The sequence below is a fragment of the Phasianus colchicus genome, chromosome Z (genome assembly GCF_987193195.1).
Source record: "Phasianus colchicus chromosome Z, bPhaCol1.hap1.1, whole genome shotgun sequence".
NCBI lineage: Eukaryota > Metazoa > Chordata > Aves > Galliformes > Phasianidae > Phasianus > Phasianus colchicus.
In genome coordinates, this window is record NC_143476.1 from 17,013,804 (window position 1) to 17,026,675 (window position 12,872).

General features: G+C 37.2%; 1 long non-coding RNA gene across 1 annotated transcript in view; it reads left to right on the forward strand.

Moving 5' to 3' along the window:
* The window catches only part of LOC149912670 (uncharacterized), a 38,094-nt gene extending 26,393 nt beyond the window's left edge, over positions 1 to 11,701 (forward strand). The window contains exon 3 of the long non-coding RNA XR_016462295.1: positions 11,367 to 11,701. This is a non-coding gene — a long non-coding RNA (uncharacterized LOC149912670). The remainder of the gene's footprint in view (positions 1 to 11,366) is intronic.
* Positions 11,702 to 12,872: the final 1,171 nt, after the last annotated feature.

Genomic DNA, 12,872 nt, shown 5'->3' on the forward strand with positions numbered 1-12,872 from the left:
TTTTGTGTTTATGAAAGGAAGTACTATCACTTTAATTGGTGAAAGACTATCACAATGTTTATTTGCTAAATAAAAACTGAGCTAGAAGCTTAAGCTATTGCTCTCACCATCTGGAGTTTTCCATTTCCAGCTGATTACAGTCAAATCAAGTTACTGTATGCAACTTTATTGTCTCAAAACCAAACACATAGAATTGCAGAATCACCAAATCATTAAGGTTGGAAAAGACTACTAAGATCATCTAGTCTAACCATTAAACCAACATCAATTTGTCTACTAACCATGTCCCTAAGTGCTGAAGTTGGACTTCAATATCCCATCAAAATAGCTAGCTACAGTTATCCAGATGTCAATCTAATATCACCTAGTAAATTGCCATTTACAGACTTCCTCAGTTTTATACACTATAGGATGGCATTAAATTATCAGCAACATAACTAATGAGGAAAGAACCTGAAATACCCTCCTGGTGAAAGCTGAAAAACCGTGTTCCCCACATGGAAGACTGGGGAGACAGATATGGTAGTATGAAGAACATTACTACTAAGCTTGGAATAAGCACAAGTATTCTAGCAGTGTAAAGTCTATTGCATCCATGTTGAATGTTCTAGTAAGTCTACACTAACTCAATTTTTATAAAGGCTAAGAAACTGAGAAGAAGGCTGGTATCAATCAACTCCTTCAAATACAAGCAGTAATTGAAAGATTAGGTAATAGAATTAAATTAAATGTTACTCAAATTGAGTGAAATTAAATACTACTCAAATAAAAGAGATAACTTACATTAAAAAATTAAGTTGAATTGCTAAATATTGGAATAAATACACAATCAACAATGTATGAAATGAAAGGTTTGTTAGCTCTACTAACCATGAACAATGTTCAAACAGTACGAGTGAAGTCCTAATATATCTCCTAATATAAAGGAAGAAAACTGCAAAAAATCATATTTCATATTTTCAGATTTAAGTATCTCTTCAAAGAATTCCTCTATTAAATGGTTCAGTGTTCTAAGATTTTTAAAAAGATAACTCCTTTGATATCAGGAAAATTATAATGACTTTGAGGTTAAACTCCACAAAGAGAAGACCTAAAACTAGATTGTCTAAGATGTTACTTGGTATTCCACCTCTAGATTCTATACATTACAGTCCAACTCTGCTGTCATTTTCAGATGTCTTAGGGATTGTGAACACACTATCTGATGTTTTTCTTCAAGTGTCAGTTATCTGTGATAGTCCAGAAAATCATGAAATGCACCTGAAGCACCATGCTAAGGATCTGTTTAGAGAAGCCTTTCTTCTCAAGAACTGAAGCATGACTATCTATTCAAGGAAGTGCATATTGCTGTGAATGAGTCTCTGAGAAATCAGAAGTCATGGTCTGAAGCAGCATGTATTAAGTGCCGCTGTCTTCTTTCATACTGGTGTGATTTTCTCTGTCATATTTGTGCATCTGTTTCAACTGATCCTACAGAGCCTTAGTAACTGAAATAACCATAAATGCAGCAGACATTCATTCCTCAATGGCACTGAAAAGCAGTGGTATTGGCAACAGCATCTTATTCTATCTAGTAATAAAAATGCACCTGAAATCATTAAAAGAAAGAAAATTACCACGGGAGGAAAGCAAGTAAACACAAAGTAAATAATATTTTTCTTTGAAATAGAAAAGACTCTGTAGTTTCAATTTCTTTCATATTGTCTTCATATCTGACTTTTTTTGTTCCTTCCTTCTCTCCAATTAAGAAAATATGGAGGCATTCTGATACATAGGCAAAGGTAACAGGTAAGATCCCTCAGATATGTGATAAAGCCTTGGAAATGATCTCTTATTCTGAAAAATACATTTTATAGCTTTTAGAGAAACTTCATAACTGGATAGGATGAGACATCACGGCAGGGAATAAACACATCCTCAGTGCTTACTGACATGAGAAAAAATGCACTTGTTCTTTAAAATAATTTATCCAGCATCTCTGAATTTGTTTTCTGTCTACCACAAAATTAAAGAAATTGCTAGCATAACCTTAAACAATTTTTTGCAAAGAGATTTAAGATTAGTTTTCAAGATGATAAGCTATTTAGAAGTGATAACCAATCCCTGGCACTCTCTGCCTCCTATCTTTTTTCTTCAGTAGAAAAAGATCCTCTTTTTTTTTTCTTTCCTTCTAGTCCTCAGTAGTATCCAGGGTATACATGTACAGTATGTACATGTACAGTACATTAAAAGTTGTTCCTGTGAATTACTGAGCACCCTGACCAAAACAAAACATTTATATTATGAAACCATAGTTCTCTGCATTTTGTATTTACTGTATTATCTGGAACAATGGAATATGTCTCCCAAGTTTCTCTCTCTGATAGATAGCCTATAAAGGTCACAAAAGCTAAAGTCAAATTTAATGGCATAGAGAAACATCTCAACTGCTGAGTGACTACTAGCTGACTATAATAGCATCAAATTATTATCAGACCATGAAGTTCCAATTTGGAGCAAATAAATAAGCTTCAAATTAGATTATTTTTACTGTATGAAATAAACCAGTTTAATTTGATACTGAGGTAAAGAAGCTGGTCTTTTTCTAAGTCTGCTGTTTAAGGCAGGAAAGTACAAGGAAAGTATCTAGCTCCTATGTCATTCCAATAACTAAATCTGCTGTATCAAGCCAAGTGTGAATTGTGTCAACCTGCTATATCAGATAGCATAAGCATAAACATTAAACCATGAAATTACTCAGGCCTTAACTTATAGTAATTATTCCCTTGAGATCTGTTTTGATACGAAATTTTAACTTTCCTAAATGACAGAGGGACTTTTTTTTAGTGTAAAGTTGGAATAATACTGGGGAAGATGAAATGATCTCATAAACTGATGTGCAACAGGACACAGCTGTCAACCTTCTCCAGCCAGTTATACCTAATTATACTATAATGGCAATATGCCCTTTCTGTGGATGTGAATGACAACACGAAATCTAAGAACATCAAGAATTTTGACTCTGCATATTGTACAGGAAACCCAAAATCTATGAATCAAAATATATTACTGGTATGCATAAATGACATAATGAATTTGTTAAGGTGTCTTGATCAATTTTCAACATGATGAAATAGTAGATGCACTTTGGCATTAAGTATTTCAGTAGGATATACCAGCTTGGCCAGAGCACAGCAGTAATAGGACATTCATGCTTTTGGCATCTGAACTGTTGTCTTAGGATAGAAGAAAATCTTGTTTCTAGACAAACTAGCTCATTCACAAACAGCACAAGAGTCTCCTTGTAGTCTAACTATAGGATGATAACATAAGTTCTTATAGTTGAATGATATCTGCTTTTCTTAGAACACTGCAAAACTCTGAAGTTCAACTGTGTAGAGGATAGAGGGGATGAAATTCAAACGAATTTTTTCAATTTCTTATCATCAACAGCAAAATTGAGATGGTTGTGAGAGTTAATGTCACAAGGATGTTTTTAACAGCACAGAAAAGTTATTTTCATTTGCTGCATGTTGGCAATCATAGTGTGCATGCACACCTGATTTAAAAGAATTGTAAAGGCAGAATAGCTGCATGCTTCACAAATAACACACTGAACTATGGTTCTGGGGTAGAAATAACCTGGCACGAAGAAGAGGGATAATAATTCCTCTTAGAATAAATCTTTAAATACTATAGTAAAAGAAATATAAAATGGAGACAGAGATAGATTGTATATCCTAAAAATCTTCATACCATGTTGAACGCTTACGTAAGGAATTGGACAACAAAGTTGACCCAAGTTATGGAACTTACTCTGCTTTGCTGAGTGTGCTTAACTTCTTTTTACTCAAGTTCCCGAAGAAGAAGAGACAATATTGCATTTTGCTGAGGATATCACAGTGATATCCTCAGGACAGTGGGGCAGGATGGCCGGGGAAACTGCTGCTCACAAGGCCCTGTGCTGGAACATCTCCTGAAGGATGGGCCCTGTTGTAAAGAGCCATGTTGGAGCAGCATCCATGAGAAGCTTACGCAGGATCTGTTTGGGAAGGACAGCATCCTGTGGGAGCACTGGGACCATGAAGGAACTGCAGAGTCAAAGTGTTATGGTCTGACCACAAACCTCCATTCCTTGTTCCCTTGTATCACATGGGAGGAAGAGACACAAGAGGTTGGATGGGAAAAAAAGACACTTTTAGTTTTGTTTTTGATCTCAGTGTTCTAGTCTGTTAGTAATACACCACAAATTATATTATATTCCCTAACAACCACTCCCTAGTCTGTTTTGCCTATGGTCATTATTGGTGATCAATCTCCCCATCTTTTTCTCAGTCCTCATGCTCTTTTTCATTGTATTTTTTCCCCCTCTTTATTTGAGGTTGTGGGAAGAGATGTGCATGGAGAGTGAGAATGTGATGTGGTGAAGTTCAGATAGCCATCAGGGGGAAACCATCATGGAGTGCTAGACTGTTTTTCCAGACTGGCCTCTCATGTGTTATATGTATGTCTGCAGCATGCTCCAACATTTTTCTCTACATTTTTCTTCTCATTAAAGAAATAAATCTAAAGAATATTCTAGACAAGAACAGGAAAACGTGTAAAATCAATGTAATCATGGGACAGCCTGAGAATACCTTTGGAATAATATCACAATCTTTTTGATAGTGACGGCAAGCAGAGACCTTCAACTCCCTACTAGTTTAATAGTGAGTTTGTTCCAAATCTAAAATCTGGTCAGTTTGCTGACACATGACTCATCTGGAAGCAAACTTGAGGTTATTTCTTCATGCTATGTCAGCAGTCTCACCAGTTCAGTATCTTATTTCCACATGTGATAATAGAATCTTAGAACTGTTTGAATTGGAAGGGACCTTTAAAAGTCATCTTGTCCAATTCCCCTGCAATGAACAGGGACACCAACAGTTAGATCAGGTCACTCAAAGCCCTGTCCAGCCTGACCTTGGATGTCTCCAGGGATGGGTCTTCTACTGCATCTCTGGGCAACCTGTTCCAGGTCTTATTACCCTCAACATAAAAAAAAAAACCTTTTCATTTATATCCACTTTAGATCTCCCCTCTTTTAGTTCAAAATTATTTCACCCTATCCAACCGCAATAGGCTCTGCTAAAGAGTCTCTCCTCTTTCTTCCTATAGCCTCCCTTTAGAAACTGAAAGGCCACTACCAAGTCTACCCAGGGCCTTCTCTTCCCCAGTCTTAACCGCCCCTGACCTCTTGGCCTGTCCTTGTAGGAGAGATGTTCCACCCCTTGGATCATTTCTGGGGCCCTCCTCTGGATGTGCTCCAACAGGTCTATGTTCCTCCTGCACTGAGAACTCCACATCTGGATGCAGTACTCCAGGTGCGGTCTCATCAGAGCAAAACAGAGGGGCAGGATCATCTCCCTCAAGTTGCTGATCGCACCTTTTTTTGATGCAGCCCAACATAATGTTAGCTTTCTGGGCTTCAAGGGCACACTGCTAGCTCATGTCTAGCTTGCCATATACCAGTACCCCCAAGTCCTTTCTAGCAAGGTTGTGGTCCATCCTTAATTTGCCAGTTTGCATTGATACTGGAGGTTTATTGAATCTCATGAGGTTCTTCTGGGCCCACTGCTCTATACTGATAACTGCCAATGCTTCATTATGCTCAAATTTCCTAACAATTTAGTGCTAGAGAAGTCAGATTCTTGTTGCTTGAAAAGAGCATCAAAGGAACTGCTATACAGAGAGGATGGACAGAAGTTCTTTGAAACTGTTTTCATTGCTCCAGACTGGCTGTCTGACTGGAATGAAAGTTTACATCTACTCATTTTCAAGCAGTCACTAGCTGTAAAGTCAGTTTGGTTTTCAGACAGGCAAGTCATAACTTGTAATTTCCTAGATGCATCCAGAGAGGAAAGTTTTCAAATGGGATGTTTCTGCTCTCAGAGCACAAGTTCTCTCCATAAGAACTGTGAAACATAAAGTATACATAGAGAGAGTTCCGTAGCTCCGGCTCTCTTCTGAAATCAGGAGGCTTAATATTTACTATAATGTATTTATGTATCTTATAGCAAGGTATATGTATCTTTGAGTAAAACATTTTCCTAGCAAGGATTGAGGTCTTTGGACTGCACTTAATATCTGGCATTTTTATTAAGAGACTGATGTATAGCAGAGAGCTCTACTACCATTCTTGACAGAAACACAGTATTGGACACATTTGCGTATAAAGATGTTAGTGATCATTGTCTTAGAAATGCATGGTAATAAAATAACAAAACAAAGCAATTCTGTCAGTGTCTTCTGGGGAAAATACAATATCAGATCGTGTGTGATGATATAAGGCACAAAGCAGAAAGGCTAGTGATTGTAATCACCAAAGGTTTAAAAGGTTTACTGTTCCACAGAAGGGTGTTACTGCTTAGAGTGCTGCTGCAAATACAAAATTGAATTTTTAAGGAAAAATAATTTTTATGGGTACAAATTTGCTGATAGCCATTCAGAAATCTCAAAGGGTATATAGTTCTCTGAAACTATGTCATTGCAAGGGGAAAGGGAAAATGACCTAATAAAGTCTGTTTCATCTCTAACTTCTATCATCCTGCAGAAAGAACTATTTGCCTATCTAAGACAAGCAATTGTTTTCCATGTCTAGATAATATTTTACAACATAGACACACATTAAATGCATTTAGCACAAATATTCAGCTGGAAACTTCAGAATATCCCTGTTTCTCCTTCTTCTTCTGGATGCTAAGAAATACAACTTTTTAGAGGTGGCTGGTTGTTTTTTGTTGTTGTTGTTTTGTTGTTTTGTTTTTTGTTTGTTTGTTTGCTTTTGCCTTCAGAATTTCTCAGTCTGAGACAAGTTTTCAAAACCTTTTCAGAGGAGAAATTTTTCTAGATCCCATTATTATGTTTCCATTCTCTTTCAAGTGCTAAGCAATGAATATTGCTTTATAGCATATTTTCAACATCAGTAAACATTAATCACAAAAGGAAAACACTAGCAAATCATGAATGAGCACTGATTAGTGTATTCAAAGGTATTGATTATATAATCTCATTTTTCTTAAGAAAAAAATATTATTTCTTTAAATAAAATAGAAAATTTCCCCACATCCTTACCTCTTTTTGGAATCAGTTAAATGTTGTTTTTTGTTGTTGTTTTGTTTTGTTTTGTTGTCTTTTTCTGTTTTAATACTTGAAATGTCTTATAGTAAAAGTCTAAACAAACCAGCATATTTAATATAAAGAAAACGTTTTTTGTTTTTGTTTTGTTTTTACTGCAAGTATTGTTACAGTGAGTAGACTGTGCATCAGCTATGAAATAAAGACATTTTTATTCACTAGATTAATTGGCAGTTGTGAGCAAAGAATTAGTCACAGAATCATAGAATAGATTGGGTTGGAAGGGACCTTTAAGATCATGTAATTCCAGCCCTTTATCAGGGACTCCCTCTAGATCAGGTTGTTCAAATCTCCATCCAGCCTGGCTTGAATGCTTCCAGGAGGGGGCATCCACAATCTCACTGGGCAACCTGTTCCAGTGTCTCACCACCCTTGCAGTAAGGTATTTCTTCCTAATATCTAGTCTAAATCTACCCCTGCCAGTTTAAAACCATTTCCCCTTGTTCTATTGCTACCTGCCTTTACAAAAAGTCCCTCCCCAATTTTCCTGTAGGACCCCTTCAGGTTCTGGAAGGCTGCTATAAGGTCTCCTCAGAGCGTTCTCTTCTCCAAGCTGAAGAGTCGCAGCTCTCTCAGCCCTCTGATCACCTTTGTGGCCTTCCTCTGGATCTGTTCCAACAATTCTATTCCTTCTTGTGTTGGGGGCCCCAGAACTGCAAGCAGAACTCCATGCAGGGTGTCACAAGAGCAGAATAGAAGGACAATCTGTCCTCCCTCCACCTGCTGGTCAGATTTCTCTTGATGCAAGGATGTGGTTGACCTTCTGGGCTGCAAACACACATTGTGGGCTCACGTTGAATCTTTCATCAATTGACACACCTGAATCTTTCTCATCAGGGCTGCTCTCAAGCCATTCTTTGCCCAACCTCTATCTGTGCTTGGGATTGCCCCAGTCCAGGTGCAGGACATTGCAGGTGGCCTTGTTGAACACCATGAGATTGGCATGGGCCCACCTCTTAAGCCTGTCCACGTCCCTCTGGATAGCATGTGTTCCCTCTAGCATATCAACTTCAAAACTCAGCTTGGTGTTGTCTGCAAACTTGCTGAGGGTGCACTTGATCCCACTGTACATGTCACCTACAAAGACACTAAGCAGCACCAGTCCCAACACAGATGCCAGTTGTTACAGGTCTTCACTTGAACACTGAGCTATTGATCACAACTCTCTGAGTGCGACCATCCAGCCAATTCCTTATGCAGCAAGTATTTCATCCATCAAATCCATTTTTTTCCAATTTGGTGACCAGGATGTCATGTGGGACATTGTCAAACGCTTTTTACAGGTCCAGGTAGATGTCAACAGTTGCTCTTCCTTTATCCACTGATACTATAACTTCATCATATAGGGCTGTCAAGGCATGACTTGCCCTTGGTGAAGCCACATTGGTTACCAGCAATCACCTCATCTTTATTTTCCATGTGCCTTCATGCATTTTCATGTAGGTACTTCAGGAGGATCTGCTCCATAATCTTGTCAGGCAGAGGTGAGACTGACTGACCTGTTTTCTTTCCTGTATGGATCTTGTTTGTTTCCTTACTAAAATGGGGATTCTGTTTCCCCTTTTCCATTAACTTCACCAGGCTGCCATGATCTTTCAAATATGACCATAGGAGGTAGAAACACTGCAATATATATTTTAGTCTGCAACTAGATTACTCACTTAAGGCTAACAAAGAAAGAAATCTTAGCTGAGAGTAGCAAAATTGTGAATATGAGGAGTGGAAGGCACTGACTGTAACACTGTTACACTGTAATTTTGATAAACCATGCTGTTTTTCCCAGTAGACCGCCATTCTCTGAGTTCAGACCATTTTAGCAACTGAGGCCTTAAGGTACATTTCTCTACTATTGATTCATCTGTACTAATTGTGCTTATGGCAGTGTTGCTTACATCAGTCTGGGATCTCCCCTTTCTTTCATTTGGCATGCTTGAAAATGCCTCCTGGCATTGCTGCCTGGCATATCTTTTCTGAAGCTGAGTTCTCCTTTTCGCTTCCTAAATGGACTACCGCTGTGAAAACAGACAGCTCTTTTCTCTCTCTTGCTTTCATGCAGTGCTCAGAAGGCAGTCATACAATATGACAGATCTAGTTTTATCTTCTGCTGAGTGACAACATCAGATACATAATTAAATCTACTTTTTCCACAGGGAAAGAATTCCTTTTTTTTTTTTTTTCCCCCTACATAAAGACAATTAACTGTAATCTAAAATCATAATAGGAAAAGAAAATGTTTTTCCTTCAGTAAAGATGAACTCCAAACATGCAAGCACTGGGTAATGCAGTGTGAGTGGGTGTAAATTTTGCTCAATATTCCAAGAACATCTTTCTTCAGTATAGCAGGGGAAACAGAATGGCAGAATTCCATACTAACAAGCTGCTTGAAAGGGGTAAGAAAGAGATACCACTACAGACACATAGGTAAAGACAGTCACACACCTGTCTACAAGGGAGGCTCCCCTAAGCTTATTTCCTTTTATGTCTGTCTCTCTATTTCAAGTTATTTCTATTTCTGTTATTCATGTTTTCATTTTAATCTTTTTATGCATTAGTTGAGTAATAAGAATTTTTAAAGGGCAGTCTAATATTGGTAGCAGAACATGTGTTGAAACCTTCCAAAGTAAAACACTCAGTAGAGGAGTAAAATGACATAGCATTCTTAAAACAATTTATGATAAAAGAAAATGTTTTGGTAGCAAGAAAAGAGGAAAATCTCTGCTAGTTAAAACAAAATGTAAAGGATTTAAGAGCACAACAACAGATGAGATACGGTGTAGGAGAGAAATACATTTGACTTTCTGTAGTAAAATTAGATTATTCTAGTATATAAGGTAAGCACAGAGCACTGGGTAAAGTGCTGTGGTGAGGAAGTGGTGAGGGACTTAGCGCATAAGAATCAGTATCAGTATCAGGTCTATTACACAAGGCTGCACAAGCAAAAATAATCATGTCCAAAATCACATATTCATGTTGTTATCATGCATCATGCTGATACTTAGATGGCAGAGCACAGAATGGGCGTATATTATCACAGATTCCCATAGATATTTCATGAGAGACAGTCTCCGGTATGTATATATATACACATATATAGGTATATATATATATTATATACAGATACAAAAATACAGTATAGTCTCTTACATAAACATTCTGGAAGTCTCCTTGGAAGCCTCTGGGGAGCTTGAGAATCACATTCAAATAGCTTGTTATGTGAATTAGATTACCTGTCTCTGCAGGTGATCTACCCACGCCATGTAAATACATAATGATCTTACTCTCATAGACTGAAAGCATATGAATATGCTTGAAAAGACTTCAGACAAGTGTTTAAGTGTTCACTAAACTCACAGGAAACTGAACAGTTTATGATTTGCATATCACTGGTAACTAGCTTTTTATAACCCACTTATCCATCTCTTCTTTTAGAACTACAGATGCTTCTTCTCATTTAGCTCAAAACATTTTGTATGACATTTTTTAGATGATATGCCAAACAAAGAATCAAAGCCTACAAAAGGTACTCATAAAAGCACATTTCCCTCTGAGATTGAATGCAGTAATTTACATTCAGCATAACATGAAAATATCTCCAAGGTCAAAAAGAGCTGTTTGTGCTTCCACATTTTAAGATAGCTTGAAGTAAAGACTGTTGGACATTGCACGAGGGAGTGGCACAGTGTCAGCTACAAACACAAAGACAGGTAGAAAGTAGTAGAAAGTACTCGGGGCACATGGATTTGGTTTTTTGCTCCCCAAGAAAAGCAATGTACTTGGGAATGTTTGAGGATAAGAACAATATACATTGGAATTAATTATAAACTTGCAAAGTTTAATTATAGGAAAATTTATGTCATAATAAATAAAAGTAGAATAAAAGGATAAATAAAAATAAAAGGAATGCTTACTCTGACTTAAAGGATAATTCATGAAAAAGCATGATTTGTGCATAGTTGTCAAAGAGGCAAGACCCATTACTTGTGTATGGCATGAATATATCTATGGAAAAAGAATCAATGTAAAAAAAAAATTCTGGCTTACATTTCCAGAATCTGATGATTCTGGGTTTCTCTGAAGTCCTGCACCTCATGTCCAGTATTCTTCTCCTTGCTTTACTTCTACTTCAGCATTTGCATTCTGCAGGCTACTCACTCCAACCTTGTTTTAGCATTTTTTTCTAATCCATTTATTTATGTTTTCTGTCAGCGCAGAAGGATGATCTGAATGATTCTGTAGTGCTCAGCACACAAGGAAATGTTCCTGATTTCACTGACTTCGTGACTCAGAAACCTGCCCAAGAGGTTTAGGAGAAGACAGCAGTGAGGCTTTGCTACTGTGCCATACCAGAGCTCTGATTGGATACTGAATTTCTTCACAAGTCTTCAGAATGCCATATTCATTCAAGCTGAGTATCTACCCCTGTGGATTAAAAAAGATAAAATAAAACAGTGCTTGGTCAAAAATTTCTCTTATGTGGTAGTTTAGTCAGAGCTGATATTTTGATATTAGGATTTCCAGATGTCCTTTCCAACCTCTGTGAGTAGGTGTACCCACTACATGTTATCCACACAGTTAAGCTCTTCCTTGCCTTAGGAGACAGGCAAGGTTTTTTCAATGAGAAAAATTTTGAAATCCCAGAAAGCTGTACATATCCTGACTTCTTCAGCCAGCTTCCTGCAAACTAAGCATCATGATCATTATTACCAAACTTATGGCATATTTTAGCATTTTAAAGATTATATATGTATGTCATTTTAAACAATACTATAATGAGACCAACTGTTACATGACTTTCACTGATATAAAGACAGCAAAATGGAAGACTGTGAGTCAAAAATTCTTCTTGGCTTAAGCCATTAGGAACACATCATAGCCAGCAGACTAAAAGAATTATTTTGGATGAAAATCTGGTAGTACGATAGATTTAACACTGAAAGGAGAATCAGACTTGAAGTCTTGAAAACTTTTACAAAAGAAACCTTGCCAAGAGAGATCTGGGGAATTATGCTCTCCCTAAAGGTAGGACATGTGTTTTTTTGCACTTTCTTTCCTCATTCCCAGAATTTTTTTTGAAGTCTGCAAAAGAATTTCAAGCAACCAGTAACGTAATTCATTAAGAATGGCTATTCTCTCACTCTCACTAACACCTCAAACAGCTAAAACAAGGGATCTGAGTATGTATGTATCAGTGGATTACGTAAGAACTCAAGTAAGTGGGAATTGGTGTGCTACTGCAGCTAACTGTTCATTCAAAACACATTTTTCTTTATATGGATAAGTTATAGCAGAACCAATGCTTTGTTTGTTTGTTGTTTGTTTCTTTTGTTGACTAGTATGAGCAAATATGCTTACTTTCTTTTGTTTTCCCCCAAATCGACCGTTTTCCTGACATACACTGCAGAAATAACAAAATATTGGCCTTTAAGGGAAAAGTGAAAAAGTGAGTTATATTTATAAGAAAAATTCTCTACAGACTTACCTTGGACTGAGTAGTTACAGATTTGTCATCATCCTCAGGATGAGTCTTTTCTAACAACTCAGTGAACTGGGAGAAGCAATCATTGGGAACCTGTTCCAAATTTTTTTCAGAGCCCCTAAAGTCAACAAGCTGAAAAAAAGTATACAATTTTCAAAGATTTTATGTTGCAAGTGGCAATGCTATCATGACTAGCACAGCTAAAAATGAGAGCTACTTGTTTATAGGTTGTGATCTTTTG